We start from the raw sequence: 17773 nt of genomic DNA on the forward strand, positions 1-17773 counted from the left end.
GTTAGAATGTAGTCAGAATAGTTGCAGGCAAAATACTTCATATGTGCCTAGCAATGTGCTAAGCATTTTACATGTTACCTCATTTGACAAAAAACTTTGAAGTGAGTGACATTCTTATACCCACTTTAGAGATGAGGACGCATAGGTTCAGAGCAGGCAAGTGACTCACCCAAGGTCATCACACCTGGTAAATCAATGATAGGGACTGGATAGTTCCCAGGTAGTTTATTTACAGTATCCTGGCCCCCTTGAAACTGTGCTATTGCCCACAGACTCAAGCACTTCTAAAGCTGGAAGGGCTCTTCAGAAATTGGCTCGACCCACCCCTCAGGTAAGCAGAGTTGGTAGCATTGAGCAGCAGTTGCTTGCAAATGGAATCATGGTTTAACGGCACCAGGTGGAGGTTGCTATTTTTACAAAGGAAAATCCTTTGTAAAGTCAAGGATCCCTTTATGAAGCAAATAAGCCATTCTCCAACTTAACTTCAGACAATATGCTATTCTTCAAACATCTGGTGAATCTGTAAAACTACAAGGCGTTAGAGAATGTCCTTACTGTTCAAGGGAAAGGAGCTAGGTGAGGAGGTGTGGAGAGCTGTGCAGAGAAGGCAGCCTGAAGATCTGAGTGTGTGTGTGGGGGGGTCCTTGGTTCTGTGTGATGGAGGGGAAGCCAGTTTCTAGACACATGATGTTATAGTTCAGAGGCTTCCAATTCATTCATCAGTAAGGAGTCTCTTCAGCGATCAGAATCCCCTCTGTGAATCTGGGAGTGATCATGGAGGACATTATATTACCATCTGCCCAGTTCTCTTTCCAACAGAGCTGCTCCTCCCTCCTCCCATCACCATCCATTGATCCTAGCGAGACTGTCAATCACAAGTCTTCCCTGCCCTCTGGTCCTGTGCTGGGCACATAATTCTGGCCAGTCGAACCTCTCTAGAGGTTCATCTGAGCTATCTTTCTCTGGATTGTGAGCCATAAAGGCAAAGTAAACTTGAGGCTACTGACAGGCAATATGAGTCCATGTAGAAAGAGCTGTCTGAGAATAAATCCAGGTAGAGGCAAGTGGACCGCCCCCCACCCCCACCCCCCCATCGCTAAAAGTGCAAGGAGATGGGAGCAGAGAATAATCAAAGAAGATTTCTGGTGATATTGCCCTAAATCCTAGAACAGGATACTTGAAGCCAGCAAGAAATCCCCATACTTGGATTATTCATTTTTAAGTTCCATTACATTTACAAAGTTCCCTTTGTTTCTCTACACCTCAGGTGTTCGCCTATGAAATGGGGGCCATAATACTACCTACTTCATAGCATGTACTGAGGATTACATTAAATAATGTGTATCAGTCACTTAAGGCAGGGCCTGGCACATAGCAGTTAGCTATTGCTGCACAACAAATTACCCTAAAATGTATTGACTTAAAATAATCATTGAGATCATGATTCTGTGGGATGGCAGCTTGGGCTCAGTTCTGCTGGGTAGTTATTTTGAGCTCAGCTGGGCTCACTGATGCATCTGCGGTCATTTTCTGAGATGATTCAGCTCACCTCCACCTGGTCCCTTATACTCCAGCAGGCGAGCCTAAGTTTTGTTCATATGTGGTAGGACAGGGTTCCAAGAGAAAGAGTGGAAGGATGCAGGCTTCTAGAAGTGTGGGATTGGAGCTGGCACTTCATCTCTTTTGCTGCTTGAGCAAAGCTGGTCATAAGGCCAGACCATGTTAAAGAGGTGGAGAAGTAGACTTTTCTGCCTCTATATGCAAGGAATTGCAGAGTCATTTTGCAAAGGGTGTGGCTGCAGAGACAATTATGAATGATTATGGCCATTTTTTTCTGTCTACTATAGTAACTGTTCAGTAAGTCCCATGATAAGTTGCTGCTATTATTATTACTATTTTTTTAAACTAGTTATTTTCTGTCACTTGCTATAGACATTATCACCATTGTTATTGATTTTTAAAGAGATTATTAATAATAGGTTGGAGATCTCCTAAGTTTCTTTTTTGGACTTTTCATTGAAACCCAGGTATAGTTCACTTATAGAAATATATATATATATATGTATATCACTTTCTAGATATCCCAAATGACACCCCTTATGTCATTAGCAGAGTATTGCAGAAGTGAGCAACTATGAGGCCTCATGTTATTGGTAATATTTTACTGCTCTGCTGAGCAAGACTTTGGAAATTACCAGGCTTTAATGATGTAGTTTGCACCATCCATTATTTGTTTGTAAGATATTCCTCACTGATTCCATTCTGTAATTATTTGTATTTCTTCTTGGTTGGTTCATCTTTAATTGCTTTAGATCTGAGCAGGGAAATACTGAGATCATACATTTGTTCTTATGAGGCTGTAATATTTAGTCTTTTCAGGAATAAATGCATTGTAGACTTTCATGCTTATTAACTTTTGATTGTAGAGACTATCAAATTATGCAAGGTCTGTGGTGAATACATTTAAATTCATTACTTATACAAATTCCATCAGGAGTATTAATGATGATTTGATTATTTTCATTATTATGTCACTAAAGATATTAGCAAATTTCAGTTTCTTCTGTTTCTAACTCCAACTGAGGACTAGCAGAAGCCTTTCCCTTTATTATTATAAAGACAAGCAATGTGAAGAGGTTGTGGTTTTTCTTTTGTTTTTGTTTTTATTTATGAGGCAGTGGTTTCACTTCAGAGTAAAACAGATCTATGGTATACCTGTGATATTAATATATCAACAGCAAATAAAGGCTTTGCAGTTTTCCTTAGTAATGAGAAGGAAACACGTGCCTCCGTTTTCAGTCAACAGTTACGGGATGCCTACTGTTTGCTAAAAGAATAAACATAATCATTATTAGCCAAAGGTGAATGTGTGCCTATTGTGTGTTTATAAGTAATAGTGCAATTATTGGCCAACATAAGCAGGACCCTTTTGTTCTGACTGGACTGGAAGTTACCTTTTGTTTATATTGGATTGAATATCAGTGTTAGCGATTAGTAATTAATTGAGCACCACAAATTCTACACATTGGCCTGTGCTGGCTAATGTTACATAACAAATTACCCCAAAATTTAGTAGCTGAAAAGAGCAATAACTTGTTATCTCTTATAACCTGTGTGGACCGAATATTCATGAGCAGCCTGGCTGAGCAGTAATGACTCGGACTTATCTCATGAGATTGCAGTAAGATGTCAACCATGGTTGCAATTATCTGAAGGCTTGGTGTGGGCTGGAGGATCCGTTTCCAAACTGGTTTCCTTACATGACTGACCAGTGGCTCTGGCTCTTGGTGGGAGGCCTCAGCTCCTCTCTACATGTGCCTTTGCAGGAGTGTTGAGTGCCCTCTTGACAGTGGTGGCCACCTTTCTCAGGGAGCAATCGAAGTGACCATAGCAAAAGTCTCAGTAATGTTTACGACCTAACCTTGATAGCCACATATTTGCTCCTGATGACCTTTGTCATTTGGCTTAACCCCAATTCAATTTGGGAAGGAAATGCAAAAGGGCATGGAAACCAAAAGCAAAGACCACTGATGGCCATCTTGGAGGCTACCTACCATAGACTGTTACCAAGTGAGAACAGAAGACCTACTGAGGCCAGCATTAGCCGTCACCAGAGACTGGGTACATTTTCATGTTGTATCTTCTAGGTGTGTCTGTCCCATGCACAGTTAGGAAGGCAGTGACTTACATATTCAGGAATCCTTAATGCCTGTGATTGTCTTGAGTGTTTTACTATATTAATAAACCTCTGGCTGTTTCCCTCTGAAGATTTCAGAATTTTTCAATTACTTTCCCATAGTCATGGTTCTTTTCCACAATACATGGAATCAATAGTCTTTTCTAAATCATATAAAAGTTGTGGACTTACTTCAAGAAAAATACAGCCACCCACAATTCTACTTATAGTTTTAGAAGATTTATGAATGCCCCTCCTCCGTAGGCTAATTAACCCTTAGTTAAAGGGAGAAAAGATTTCTTCCAAAGAGGTTAAAAGTAGTTTATAAATTAATTAAGGGAAAATTCATGTAGGACCCAGAAAGCCTCCATGTGGCCTGATATTCCAAACAGATAAAGGTAATTATTTCCTTAAGAAATTCTAATCTTTAACTTTCATCTGTTCAAATGTATTAGTATAGTTACTACTCCCAAATAAAATTTCTCATATCTTTCATATTCTTCTTCGTTCTCTGGAATATCTCATTTTCTACATCCCTTATATCTTTGTTTTCAGCCTACACACATTTTTCTCTCTCATCTTCTCTTTCTCTTCTACCTTTTTACTGTAGATTGTATGTTGTAGGTTTCTTATAAAGGCCTTTCCTGCTCCTGCCTCCCTCTTGGCCTCAGGTCTTACTATCCCTTCTTTAAGTATGTACTGACAAATACAAATCACCATTCTGATACTCATGGCCTCTCCTGGGGGCTGGGGGGACTCCCAGCTGTGGGTGAGAGGAAGGAGAGGTGGGTGGCGAACACAGCATATTCTTTATCCACCCTGGTGGAAGGGGAGACCTAGGAAGCTTGACGCGTAAATATTTTTTTTTACCTCTTTACCCTTTCCTTTAGCGGTCATTTATCTGACAGAGAAATCCTCAGAATACTTTCCATTTAGAGAGTCCTGTGTATATGAATGTTCTGAAGAATAGACAGATCATGTGGCCAATTGTGAGCCGGAGTCTCCAGGTTATCCTGGTAATTATTATTCTGTGTGCTTCTCAATACATTCTTTTTTTTTTTTTATGTTACATTGATTTCTGCCCTAGTCAAAATGCAACAAAAATAATGATAAATCCAACAAAATCATTGCCCTTTGACTCTCAGTATGCATTAAAATCTCCATTTATTGGACAGCGTTAGGAAAGGACACAGCAGAACGCTGGTGGGATACAAACTAGGAGACTAGGTATATAGTTAATTGAGCTTTGAGACTAAACTTTGAGACCCACTTCTGCCCAGTTCCAAGCTATGTGACTTTTTTCAAGTGCTCCCTCCCTCTGAGTCTCAGTTTCCTCATCTGCAAAGTCTTTCATCTTCTCATACCTTAATCCTTTAAGGTTAAGGGAGAAGGTTGCCAACTTTGGAAAAGTAGAGAAGACCCTGGCATAGGCAGAATTCCAAGATGGCACCCAAGATTTCCTGTCTGGAATAATCCCCAGGACTGTGATGATGATGGATTTTGTGCCATGGTTGACTTTGAGAAAGGGAGATTATCCTGGATGCACCTGACCTGCAGGTAAGCCTGTAAAAGTGAGTGGGCTGTACCTGGAGATAAAGATTTGAAGTGTGATGGGAATTCCATATGAGGGAGACTGGGTTGCTGGCTTGGAAGATGGAGAATGCCACATGGCAAAGACTTTAGTGGAGCCTCTAGGAGCTGTGAGTGGCCTCCAAGCCACAGCCAACAATGAAATAAACCCCTGTGAACTTGGATGAGGACCCTAAGCTCCGGATGAGAATGTAGCTGGCCAACATCTTGACTTCTGCAATGTGAGAGCCACAGCAGAAAATCCAGCCAGGCTGTGCTGAAAATTCTGACCTACAGAAATGTGAGATAACAAATGAGTTTTTTTTATTATAAAATATAAAAGTTATTAAGAAAAAATTAAAACATATAGAAAAGTTGAAAAGATTATAAATACCATGTACCTCCCACTCCAATTCTAAGATTAATATTTTGATATATCACTCTATTGCATCTTTTTTTTTTTTTACTTTTTGTTGTTGTATAGTATAACATTTATACAAAGCAAGGAAATAAAAAAAAACAATAGTTTTCAAAGCACTCTTCAAAAAGTTGCTACAGGATAGATCCCAGAATTCATCATGGGCTACCACATGATCGTCTCATATTTTTCCTTCTAGTTGCTCCAGAATATAGGAGGCTAGAGGGCTTAAATACTTTTTTATCATCACAGTTGACTTTTTTCCTTTTTTTTGCGAGCAATAACATAAATACAAAAAAACTATAAATTTCAAAGCACAGCAGCACAATTAGGTGCAGAACATATTTCAGACTTTGACATGGGTTACAATTTCATAATTTCAGGGTTTTTTTCTAGCTGGTATAAAATACTGAAGACTGAAAGAGATATTAATTTAATGATTCAGCATTCATATTCATTTGTTAAGTCCTACATTCTAGGTATAATTCCACCATCACCTTTGATCTTTCCATACCTCTCTTTGGGGTTGTTTGGGCTATGGCAATTCTAAATTTTTTATATTGAAGTGTCTGTCACTAATATGGGGTAAGGAAATGGAACTATCTGATGTTCTGGAGAGGCTGGGCTAGGTTTCAGGAATTATCTGGACAAGGGACCTATCCAGGTTTCTGTAAAATTACTGTAGTGGCTGGAACTCTTGTGGAATCTTATAAATTGCTGTAGGTGTTCTTTAGGATTGGCTGGAATGGTTCTGGTTGGGGGTTGGAAGGTTATGATAGGTAGCAAGGTCTACCTGAAGCTTGTGTAAGAGCAACCTCTAGAGTAGCCTCTCAACTCTATTTGAACTCTCTCTGCCACTATTACTTTGTTAATTACATCCTTTTGGTCAAGATGGAATTGTTGATCCCATGGTGCCCGGTCTGGATTCATACCTGGGAGTCCTCTCCCACGTCTCCAGGGAGACTTTCACCCCTGGATGTCATGTTCTACGTAGGGGGAAGGACGATGATTTAACTAGCAGAGTTCAGTTTAGAGAAACTGAGGCCACATCTGAGTAACAACAGAGGTCCTCCAGAAGTAGCTCTCAGGCATGCCTATATGTAGTCTAAGCTTCTCTACTACTTATATAAGCTTCACAAGAGTAAGCCTCATGATCAAGGGCATGACCTATTGATTTGGGTGTCCCTAAAGTTTGACACAATATCAGGGGATTAGCTGATGGTAAGGTTTAATAGTTCCATAGTCTTTCTCTCCTCCCTTAGGGGACTTTGCCAATACTTTTTGATTATCTGCTTAATATACTCTAGGATGTTTCCAGGCATTACAATAATCTATACAGGATTAAAGGACCTCTTTCTTATTCTGTCCTTCCTGTGTTTCAGTTGTTCAAATGAGCTACATAGATAGATTGAATTAGATTATGCACTACAGAAAATTTCAGTTCCAGATCAAATAAACCTTTCTTCCATTGGTCTCAAACAGTATGTGTGGTTCTAAAATATAGATACTGTCTTCCTTACCCTTATGCTCTGAATTACTTTAATTCTGACCTGTTTGGCTTCATTCTTATGTCTAAATATCAGGTTATATATATAAAACAGCCTCTCAAAATCCAGAAATATTAATCACTTCTCTGGACTTAGTGTGTCTGCGCTAAAAGCTTACAATATAGGCCCCTGTTTTCTTATAAGCATTTTCTAAAGGGGACCGTACCATTGTTGTTTTTCGTTTCTGGCTCATTTTGTTTCACTAAATGTCCCACATGTTCATTCACATCGTAGCATGCCTCACAACTTTGTTCCTTTTTATAGCAGCACAACCTTCGTTCATAAATAAGCACAATTGTTTGCCAATCTACTTCTCTGTCAGTGCATCCTTCAGCCACCTGATGAGTTTTGTTTTAAGCCGATACATCTGTAGTAATTTTTTATGCTGCAATGGAAAATGAATATAGGCCCTAACCTGTTTACCTTTGGCACCTGTGGGAGGTGAGACTACAGGGAGAGAGGCAATATATGTGGTAGTAAGGAGCCCAGCTCTTGCAAGCCAGACACAGGTTTGTAACTCACTTCTACCCAGTTCCAAGCTTTGTGACTTCTTTCAGGTGCCCTGTCCCTCTGAGTCTCAGTCTCCCCATCTGCAAAAAGGAATACTATTATTCACTTCCCTCAGGATTGTTGACAGGCTCTTATGGAATAACAAAGATCAAGTACTAAGAATAGTGGCTGGCACATATAAGGGTTGCATATATATTAGCTATTATTACCTGGGGAAAGTTACTAAAACATTGATTTTGAGAGCTGGGGAATAGGAGTGATGTTTAAATAACCAATAATTGTACACTTTTGGCAACTTAACAATATACTTTCATATTTTTTTCCATACAATAATGATGACTCCATGAGGAAAATATTAACAATTTCATTTCTTTTTAACTTTTTATTCTGAAATAATTATAGACTCTTTAGAAGTTGCAAAAACAGTACAGAGAGGTCTGTGTACCCGTCACTCAGCTTCTCCCAGTGATGACATCTTGGTAACTATAGTCCATTATCAAACCAGGAAATTGACATTTGTACGATACCGTTAACTACACTACAGACCTCATTCCAATTTCACCATTAATAACTTCATTTTGCAGGTAAAAGAACAGGCTTATTTCAATGCCCTTTCTTGCCTAACTTCAAGTGCCCTTTGAAAATTGTATTCAAATTGTCTAGACTTACATAAGTCATTTGTCCTGATTGGCACTTTGCACTCAGTAACAGATTAGAAAAAAAAAAGCAGTATTTACTTGACCACTCTGACAGTTTAAGATTCAATTGTATTTTAATCATAAGGTTTTGGTTTTGTGAGAAACTTTTATTTATCTATGGAGAAAGAAATAAAGGTAACATTGCAGATTTTGACTGTTTGTTTGAATGCCAGTGGACACAGGTTTGGCAAAATTTCAGGACCCCAGAGTAATACATTACAGTCTGTGCGCCTGGTACCAAATCTTAATGGCCATAAACATCTGAGGAATACTTCCAACTTTTCTTTTCTTTACCACCAAAGGCAAAATTCTTGCTCAAGATAAGGCTTGAAGTAACTGAGAAGGCAAGCCCTCAAGAACTAGGTAAAATGGGTGTGCTGGTGTGAAAGGATTTATGTACCCTAGAAAAGCCTACAAAATCCCATTTTGTAAAGACAGTCATTTCTTCTAATTCCTATTCAATCCTATATGTTGGAAACTTTAATTAGATTATCTCCATGGAGATGTGACTCAATCAAATGTGGGTATTGCACTTGATTACATGGAGACATGACTCCACATATTCAGATGGGTCTTGATTAGTTTACTGGAATCCTATAAAAGAGGAAACATTTTGCAGAAAGTTGAGATTCTGAGAGAGCAGAGAATGCTGCAGAACCACCATGCAGAAAGTCCGCCTGCCAACAACCTTTTGAGAATGAGAAGAATACCTCAGAACCATAAAGCAGAGTCCACCAGGCAATAACTTTTGAAGATGAAGAAGGAAAACATCTCCCGGGGAGCTTCATGAAGCAGGAAGCTTGGAGAGTGTATTAGTTAGGGTTCTCTAGAGAAACAGAATCAACAGGGAACACTTGCAAATATAAAATTTGTAAAATTGTCTCACATGACCTAGGGAATGCAGAGTCCAAAATCTGCAGGGCAGGCTGTGAATCCAACGACTCCGACGAAGGGTCTGGATGAACTTGACAGGAGAGGCTCACCAGCCGAAGCAGGAATGGAACTTGTCTCCTCTGAATTCTCCTTAAAAGGCTTCCCATGATAAGATTAAGAATCACTCATTGTAGAAGACACTTCCCTTTGGATGATTATAAATGGAATCAGCTGTGGATGTAGCTGACGTGATCATGATCTAATTCTATGAAATGTCCTCATAGCAAACGACAGGCCAGCACTTGCCCAACCAGATAAACAGGTACCACAACTTGGCCAAGTTGACACATGTCCCTAACCATGACAGTCCACCCCTTGTCAACTTGGCAGCTATATATATATATCACCTTAAACCATACTTAATTTCCAAATGAAAACAATAAAACACACATTTTTTTCTTTTACCTGACAATACTCAATTGTTCTGCATATACTGGAAACACATTAAATCTCTCCAGAATAGGGTGCAAATACTTAGGCAACATTCATTCTTAAACTTGATATCTTACAACTTAAATAGTATAATATGAACAAAACAGCATTATAGTCCTCGTGTCTGTAACTGATCACATGGCTGAAGTTCATATTTATCACTACCTTCTTCCACTACCCATTCCATGTTCCCTTTACCCTCAGTAAGCACTTCATCTGGCCATGGTTCTTTGCCTTGTGGGGTGACCCAAACCTTCATTCCTGAAGTTTCAGAGCCATTAGTAGTCCTGCCTGGATTGCATTGTTGCAGTTTTCCATTGATTTTAATCACAGAGCATGGTAGTACTATAAGATGTCCTAGGGGATCTCCTATATTCCAAGAAAACTCTTCTTTACCTCCATTATGTAGTTGCAGTCCTACTTCCTCCTGACAGTCAGGCTCAATTACCCCAGATAATAATGTAATCCCCTTCTTGGCTTGTTGATCCAGTGGCATAAGTAGCCCAAAGTGACCAGGTGGCAATCTTAACTTCCAGTTCAGGGGAATCGTTGTTTCTCCTGGAGGAAGCACACCCCATTTTGGAACTAAAACCTGTAGACCAGCAGAGCTCAGAGTAGCAGGGATAGGAAGCAAAAATTTTCCTAGTGGATCACTAGGGGTAATAGTGAGTGGTACCACTCCCATTTCCACCCCTTGGTTCCTGGACCCATGAATCCTGGCTATGGGAGAAACAGCACCATACAGTGGATGCTGATGCAGAGCATATACAGCTTCCTGGAGAACATTACCCTTCAAGGTATTGGCACTTAGCTGGTACCATAATTGAGTTTTCAAAAGGCCATTCCACCGTTCTATCAATCCAGCTCTTTCTGGATGATGGGGAACATGGTAAGATCAGAGAATTCCATGAGCATTTGCCCATTCCTGCACTTCATTTGCTATAAAGTGTGTTCCTTGATCAAAAGCAATGCTATGTGGAATACCATGATGGTGGATAACGCATTCTGTAAGCTCATGGATGGTAGTTTTGGCAGAAGCATTGCGTACAGGGAAAGCAAACCCATATCCAGAGTATGTGTCTATTCCAGTTAGAACAAATCACTGCCCCTTCCATAAAGGGAGTGGTCCAATGTAATCAACCTGCCACCATGTAGCTGGCTGGTCACCTTGGGGAATGGTGCCATATCAGGGGCTGAGTGAAGGTCTCTGCTGCTGGCAGATTGGGCACTCAGCAGTGACTGTAGCCAAGCCAGCCTTGGTGAGTGGAAGTCCATGTTGCTGAGCCCATGCATAACCTCCATCCCTACCACCATGACCACTTTGTTCATGAGCCCATTGGGCAATGACAGGAGTTGCTGGGGAAAGAGGCTGACTGGTATCCATAGAACGGGTCATCTTATCCACCTGATTATTAAAATCTTCCTCTGCTGAAGTCACCCTCTGGTGTGCATTCACATGGGACACAAATATCTTCATGTTTTGGCCCACTCAGGTCTATCCACATACTTCTTCCCCAGACCTCTTTGTCACCAATTTTCCAATTATGGTCTTTCCAAGTCCCTGACCATCCAGTCAAACCATTAGCAACAGCCCATGAGTCAGTATACAAACGCACCTCTGGCCAGTTTTCCTTCCAAGCAAAATGAACAACCAGGTGCACTGCTCAAAGTTCTGCCCACTGGGAGGATTTCCCCTCATCACTATCCTTCAAGGACACCCCTGAAATGGGTTGTAATGCTGCAGCTGTCCACTTTCAGGTGTTACCTGCATATCGTGCTGAACCATCTGTAAACCAGGCCTGACTTTTCTATTCCTCAGTCAATTCACTATAAGGAACTCCTCAAGAGACCATAGCTCTGGTCTGGGAAAGAGAAGGTAATGTGGCAGGAGTGGAAACCATGGGCATTTGTGCCACTTCTTCATGTAACTTACTTGTGTCTTCAGGACATGCTCTGGCTCTATCTCATATATACCATTTTCATTTTACAATAGAGTGCTGCTGTGCATGCCCAACACCCAACTCATGATAGGCAACTCAGGTCTCATGGTAACTTGTTGGCCCAAGGTTAAGCGTTCAGTCTACTAAGGCCCAGTAGCAGGCCAAAAGCTGTTTCTCAAAAGGAGAGCAGTTATCTGCAGCAGATGGTAAGGCTTTGCTCCAAAATCCTAAGGGTCTGCGTTGTGATTCTCCTATAGGGGCCTGCCAAAGGCTCCAGACAGCATCTCTATTTCCCATGACACTTCCAGCACCATTGGATTTGTTGGATCACATGGCCCAAGTGGCAGAGCAGCTGGTACAGCAGCCTGGACATGTTGCAGAGCCTCCTCTTGTTCAGGTCCCCTCTCAAAATTATAAGCTTTTCTGGTCACTCGATAAATGGGCTGGAGTAGCAAACCCAAATGAGGAATATGTTGTCGCCAAAATCCAAAAAGACCAACTAGGCATTGTGCCTCTTTTTTGGTCATAGGAGGGGCCAGATGCAGCAACTTATCCTTCACCTTAGAAGGGATATCTCGACATGCCCCACACCAGTGGACACCTAGAAATTTTACTGAGGTAGAAGGCCCCTGTATTTTTATTGGATTTATCTCTCATCCTCTAACACACAAATGCCTTACCAATAAATATAAAATAGTTGCTACTTCTTTATCACTAGGTCTAATCAACATGATATCATCAATATAATGGACCAGTGTGATGTCTTGTGGGAGGGAGAAGTGATCAAGTTCCCTGCAGCAAGATGATGACATAGGGCTGGAGAGTTGATATACCCCTGAGGTAGGACAGTGAAAGTATATTGCTGACCTTGCCAGCTGAAAGCAAACTGTTTCTGGTGGTCCTTACTAATAGCTATTGAGAAAAAAGCATTTGCCAGATCAATAGCTGCATACCAGGTACCAGGGGATGTATTGATTTGCTCAAGCAGTAATACCACATCTGGAACAGCAGCTGCAATGGGAGTTACCACCTGGTTGAGCTTATGATAATACACTGTCATCCTCCAAGACCCATCTGTTTTCTGCACAGGCCAAATAGGAGAGTTGAACGGGGATGTGGTGGGAATCACCACCCCTGCATCTTTCAAGCCCTTCAGAGGGGCAGTAATCTCTGCAATCCTTCCAGGAATCTGGTATTGATTCTGATTTACTATTTTGCTCAGTAGGGGCAGTTCTAGTGGCTTCCACTTGGCCTTTCCCACCATAATAGCCCTCACTGCATGAGTTAGAGAGCCAATGTGGGGATTCTGCCAGTTGCTCAGTATGTCTATACCAATTATACATTCTGGAACTGGGGAAATAACTACAGGATGGGTCCAGGGGCCTGCTGGACCCACTGTGAGATGGACCTGAGCTAAAACTCCATTGATCACCTGGCCTCCATAAGTCCCCACTCTGGTGGTCCAGAGTGACATGTTGGGTACCCTGGAACTAATGTCACTTCTGAACCAGTGTCTAATAATCCCCAAAATATCTGATCATTTCCTTTTCCCCAATGCACAGTTACCCTGGTAAAAGACCATTGGTCTCCTTGAGGAAGGCTTGGAGGAAGATTAACAGTATAAATTTGTGGCAGTGTAACAGGTTTCTCCCCCATAGAGACCTGGCCTCCCCTTCATTCAAGGGGCTCTGTGTCTGTAAACTGTTTCAAGTCTGGAAATTGATTAAGGGGTTGTGACTCTGTGTTTTTGTAATTCAAGTTAGACTTCTGTACACTTGGCCTAGAACTCTTGTTTATACAGCTCGAGCAAGAATTTAGTAGACTGCCCTTCTATTGTATTTCTGGGTACCCCATGATTTACTAGCCAATGCCACAAATCTCTGCATGTCATATAATTTTGATGCCTGCTTTGAGTTTGCTGTCTATTATAAACGCCATGTCTACCCTGTCTTTGGCAGTTAAGTGCTGCCACCTGGCTTCTGCCAACTCGGGATCCTGTGATCCCCATTGTGTTTAAGGATTCCAGCTCAGTGACAGCAGTTTCTACAGTAATATCTGACCTACAGGGAAGTGCAACCACAGAGCTCTTTAGGGATGATGATGCCAGTCTCACAAATTTATTTCTCACTGTTCTGGTAAAAGGTGCATCCTCCAGGCATTCCTGGGGTGTAAGAGCAGGCTTTGCATGATAAATCCACTCTAACATTCCAATCTCTGTAAGCCTCTGGATCCCCTCATCTACATTATACCAGGGCAGTTCTGGCATTTCAACCTCAGGTAATGTCAGCCAACTTTTGATCCATGTTTCAACCAATCATCCAAACAAACTGTTAATACCTTTTCTAACCACTCAAGCTATAACACTGAATGCAGAATCTCTGCTTAGTGGGCCCATATCAATAAATTCAGCCTGATCCAGCCTTATATTCCTCCCACCATTATCCCACACCCTTAAAATCCATTGCCACACATATACCCCTGATTTCTGTCTATATAAATTGGAAAACTCACACAGTTCTTTTGGAGTATAATGTACCTCCTTATGTGTGATACTTCGTACCTCACCTTTAGGGGCCTGTTGGGACTTTAATCTAGTTATAGGTCTGGAAGAAATGAGGGGTGGTGGGGGAGTCGTGAGAAGAATTAGAAATATCTTCCAAGCCATTTGCTTCAGGGCCTTCGTTTGCAGTTTCATCTGGTGAAACAGGATTAATCACTCTAGGGCTAATCCCTTCAGGAGGAGGTTGAGTAGCCAACTCCTCAAGGCAGGCTGGAGGTGGGGCAGTTATGTCCTCAGGGAAAACTATTACAGGGTTATCTAGAGAAGACTCTGCATGATCTAGGGTTTCAACCTCACCCCCAACATCATCATCAATCCATATGTCACCATCCCAGTTTTCAGGGCCCCACTCCTTTCCAATCAATGCCCTCACTTTAACAGCAGACACCATGCAAGATTGAGATTTCAGTTTACGTTGTAAAGTTGCTGCTCTAACAATAAGATTCTGAGTCTGATTTTCAGAGATCTCAAGTCTATGGCTACAGGAAATAAGATTTTCCTTCAGGAAACATCTGCATCTTTCAGACGGCGCTTAAGCTTCTCGTTTGAAGCCTTAAGCCCATCCCTTTCACCCCTTAATGTAGCCAGTGTATCTAACAACAACCAACCAACATCTATATACCTCTTATTTCTACAAAACTCTGTAAAGGTGTCAAAAACATTATCCCCCAGAGTCTGGCTTTGTACACGCAAAGCATTAGGAGAATCAAATGATGATATTTTTGACTATCTCTTTTGCCAACTCACTCCATGGATTGGGAGTGTCATTCTGATTATGGGAATTGGAGTCCTTCGCGTCTATGAGTCTAGTCAGAGTAGAAAACCATCCATAAAAAACCATTTTTAAGATTCTGTTTCTTAAGAACCACTCCTGGTACCAACATGTATTAGTTAGTGTTCTCTAGAGAAACAGAATTAACAGGGAACACTTGCAAATATAAAATTCATAAAAGTGTCTCATGTGACCTAGGGAATGCAGAGTCCAAAGTCTGCAGGGCAGGCTGTGAAGCTGACGACTCCAGTGGAGGGTCTGGATGAACTCCACAGGAGAGGCTCACCAGTCGAAGCAGGAATGGAACCTGTCTCCTCTGAATCCTCCTTAAAAGGCTTCCCGTGATTAGATTAAGCATCACTCATTGTAGAAGACACTCCCCTTTGGCTGATTACAGATGGAATCAGCTGTGGATGCAGCTGACGTGATCATGATCTAATTCTATGAAATGTCCTCATAGCAAAAGACAGGCCAGCACTTGCCCAACCAGATAAACAGATACCACAACTTGGCCAAGTTGACACATGTCCCTAACCATGACAGAGAGGAAGCAAGCAGACTCCGTGTTTGCCATATGCCTTTCTGGATGAGAGAGAAAACCTGACTGTGTTTGCCACGTGCCTTTCCACTTGAGAGAGAAACCCTGAACTTCACTGGACTTCTTGAATCAAGGTATCTTTCCCTGGATGCCTTTGATTGGACATTTCTATAGACTTGCTTTAATTGGGACATTTTCATGGCCTTAGAACTGCAAACATGTAACTTATTTAAATTCCCCCTTTTAAAAGTCATTCCATTTCTGGAATATTGCATTCCGGCAGCTAGCAAACCAGAATAATTGGGTTGGACCCTTACCAGTTAGAGTCTCTGGGAGTTTTCGAGATTTCAGCAAATTCTTCCCAGGAATTATGTTGCCCTCTTTTGCCTCCAGGGATTCTGTGTCCACATATATTTTTTTACTGTGCTCCTCTCCATAATTGGATGTCAAACTCTTTGAGTTCCACAAAATCTCTACCAGCTTCCATATAATGTCTTTGAGCACTATAATCTGTATAGAAGGTTCTCAGAGGAACAGTGGAGAGGTTTACCTTCCACTCTTGGCATACAAAACAAATTCCATTGTGGCTATTAGAATGTCTCTTTCCTAAAATTCTTTTGAGCCAACCCTGCCAGATGGCTCTCTGCTTGCCCCTTGTGGCCAGTCTCGCCTACAGTTCCCATTTTTTCTTTTCCTTGCTTATCTCCCTGCCCTATCATACTCAGAAATGAAAATAAAATCCTTCTTTTTTCTTTTGCCCTTCCCAGACATCTTGGTTCCCCATCCTTAGGCTTGCAACACCTACTCAAGTCCTTATAAATGATTTCTCTAACAATTTTAATTCTCTCCCTCAGATAACATCTGGTACCAGGTGTTAAGGTGAAAATATCGTCTTCTTATTAATTACTTTTAATTTTATTCTAAATTAATAACTGTCCATAACCTTTAGTTACCCTGGATCCTCTGAATCTCTTGATTCATGTACCTTCTCATTTCTCCTAGTTTTCTTACCGGAATAGTCTAAGCCAGGGTAACTGCAGATGATGCATCTTTCATTAAGGAACAGAACAGACCATTCCTTGCTGCATCTGCTTGCATCCTAGAGCTAGTGTGTTGTGCCTACTTTAGCTTCACCTCTCAAAAAAGGCAGAGCATAAACCTGACACCTGCCTTCACAAATGTTGCAACCCGCTGCTAAGAAATTGTCAAGTAAGAGGTTCATCTTATTTATTTTATAAACGCATCAACTTAAATGTTAGATGTCAGATCACCCTCCTAGTCCTGTCTTTCTCTCTACCTGTCATGTGCACTGTGTCCCCAAAGCCTGGTACAATGTTTTGCACAAAGTGAGCGATATTTGTTAGCTGTATCATCTGTGTTAAATGTACTAATGCAAGAAAGTATACATTGTAGCAAGTAGGCTGAATTGATACTCTTGAGGTGCAGTAAAATGGATACTCTTCTGTATCCCATAGCTCTGGTATGGACACCTGTGTCATTACTAACAAATTATAAAATAATGAATCCTTCTTTTTCCCTGGACCCCCACCAAGCAACATCATTTAGCCAGCAGGACAGATGCACTGCCGTTTCAAAAGCTAACTCTGCCCTTTATAAAATCTTCATGCATCCATCTTCTTTTTGCTTTTGGCAGCTATCTACCACCTATTGAAATTTTGGCCATCCCTCCACTGTGTGAGGAGATCAGTAAGCAATGAAATGCATCCAAGCTCCTGGCTGTGCCCCAGCAAGTCAGCTGGTCCCTTGGAAGGCAAGGCTGTCATGTGACTGAACATTTGTAACATATGTTGTTGTTGTTACAGGGAGGAAAGAGAAAGAGGTTCAGTGAGTCAAGAGGAAGCTGCAAAATCCTTGAGGGCTGTTTGTAGGGCAATGCTGCTTGGAGAGCAGTTTGCACCTGTCCTTTGCATTCCAACCGCAAATTCTGGGAAACAGCCTTCCTTTCCTACGCCTAGTCTTAAAATGCTTTTCCACTAAATCCCATGTAGCACCCTCAGAGTGGGTGGTCTGCATATGTTAATAGTGTCTACTGTCAGTTCTTATGAGCTCAGCGTTGTCAGGTTTCATGGGAAGCGGGAGCTGTGATGGGCATACCTTCACCACTCGGGTTGACAGAGACGACAGTCTACCGTGATTAGTGTTTGAGCTCTAGGAATTTT

At 41.4% G+C, this 17773-nt stretch overlaps 1 long non-coding RNA gene across 1 annotated transcript; it reads right to left on the reverse strand.

The window, feature by feature from the left end:
• Positions 1-4827: 4827 nt before the first annotated feature.
• On the reverse strand, positions 4828-16144 carry LOC143646071 (uncharacterized). The gene is made up of 3 exons (XR_013157252.1): positions 15911-16144; positions 7733-7800; positions 4828-5536 (listed from the first exon to the last, which is right to left on the reverse strand). It is a non-coding gene; the product is annotated as an uncharacterized LOC143646071 (long non-coding RNA).
• Positions 16145-17773: the final 1629 nt, after the last annotated feature.

This window comes from Tamandua tetradactyla, chromosome 9 (assembly GCF_023851605.1).
Source record: "Tamandua tetradactyla isolate mTamTet1 chromosome 9, mTamTet1.pri, whole genome shotgun sequence".
In the NCBI taxonomy this organism is placed as follows: Eukaryota; Metazoa; Chordata; class Mammalia; order Pilosa; family Myrmecophagidae; genus Tamandua; species Tamandua tetradactyla.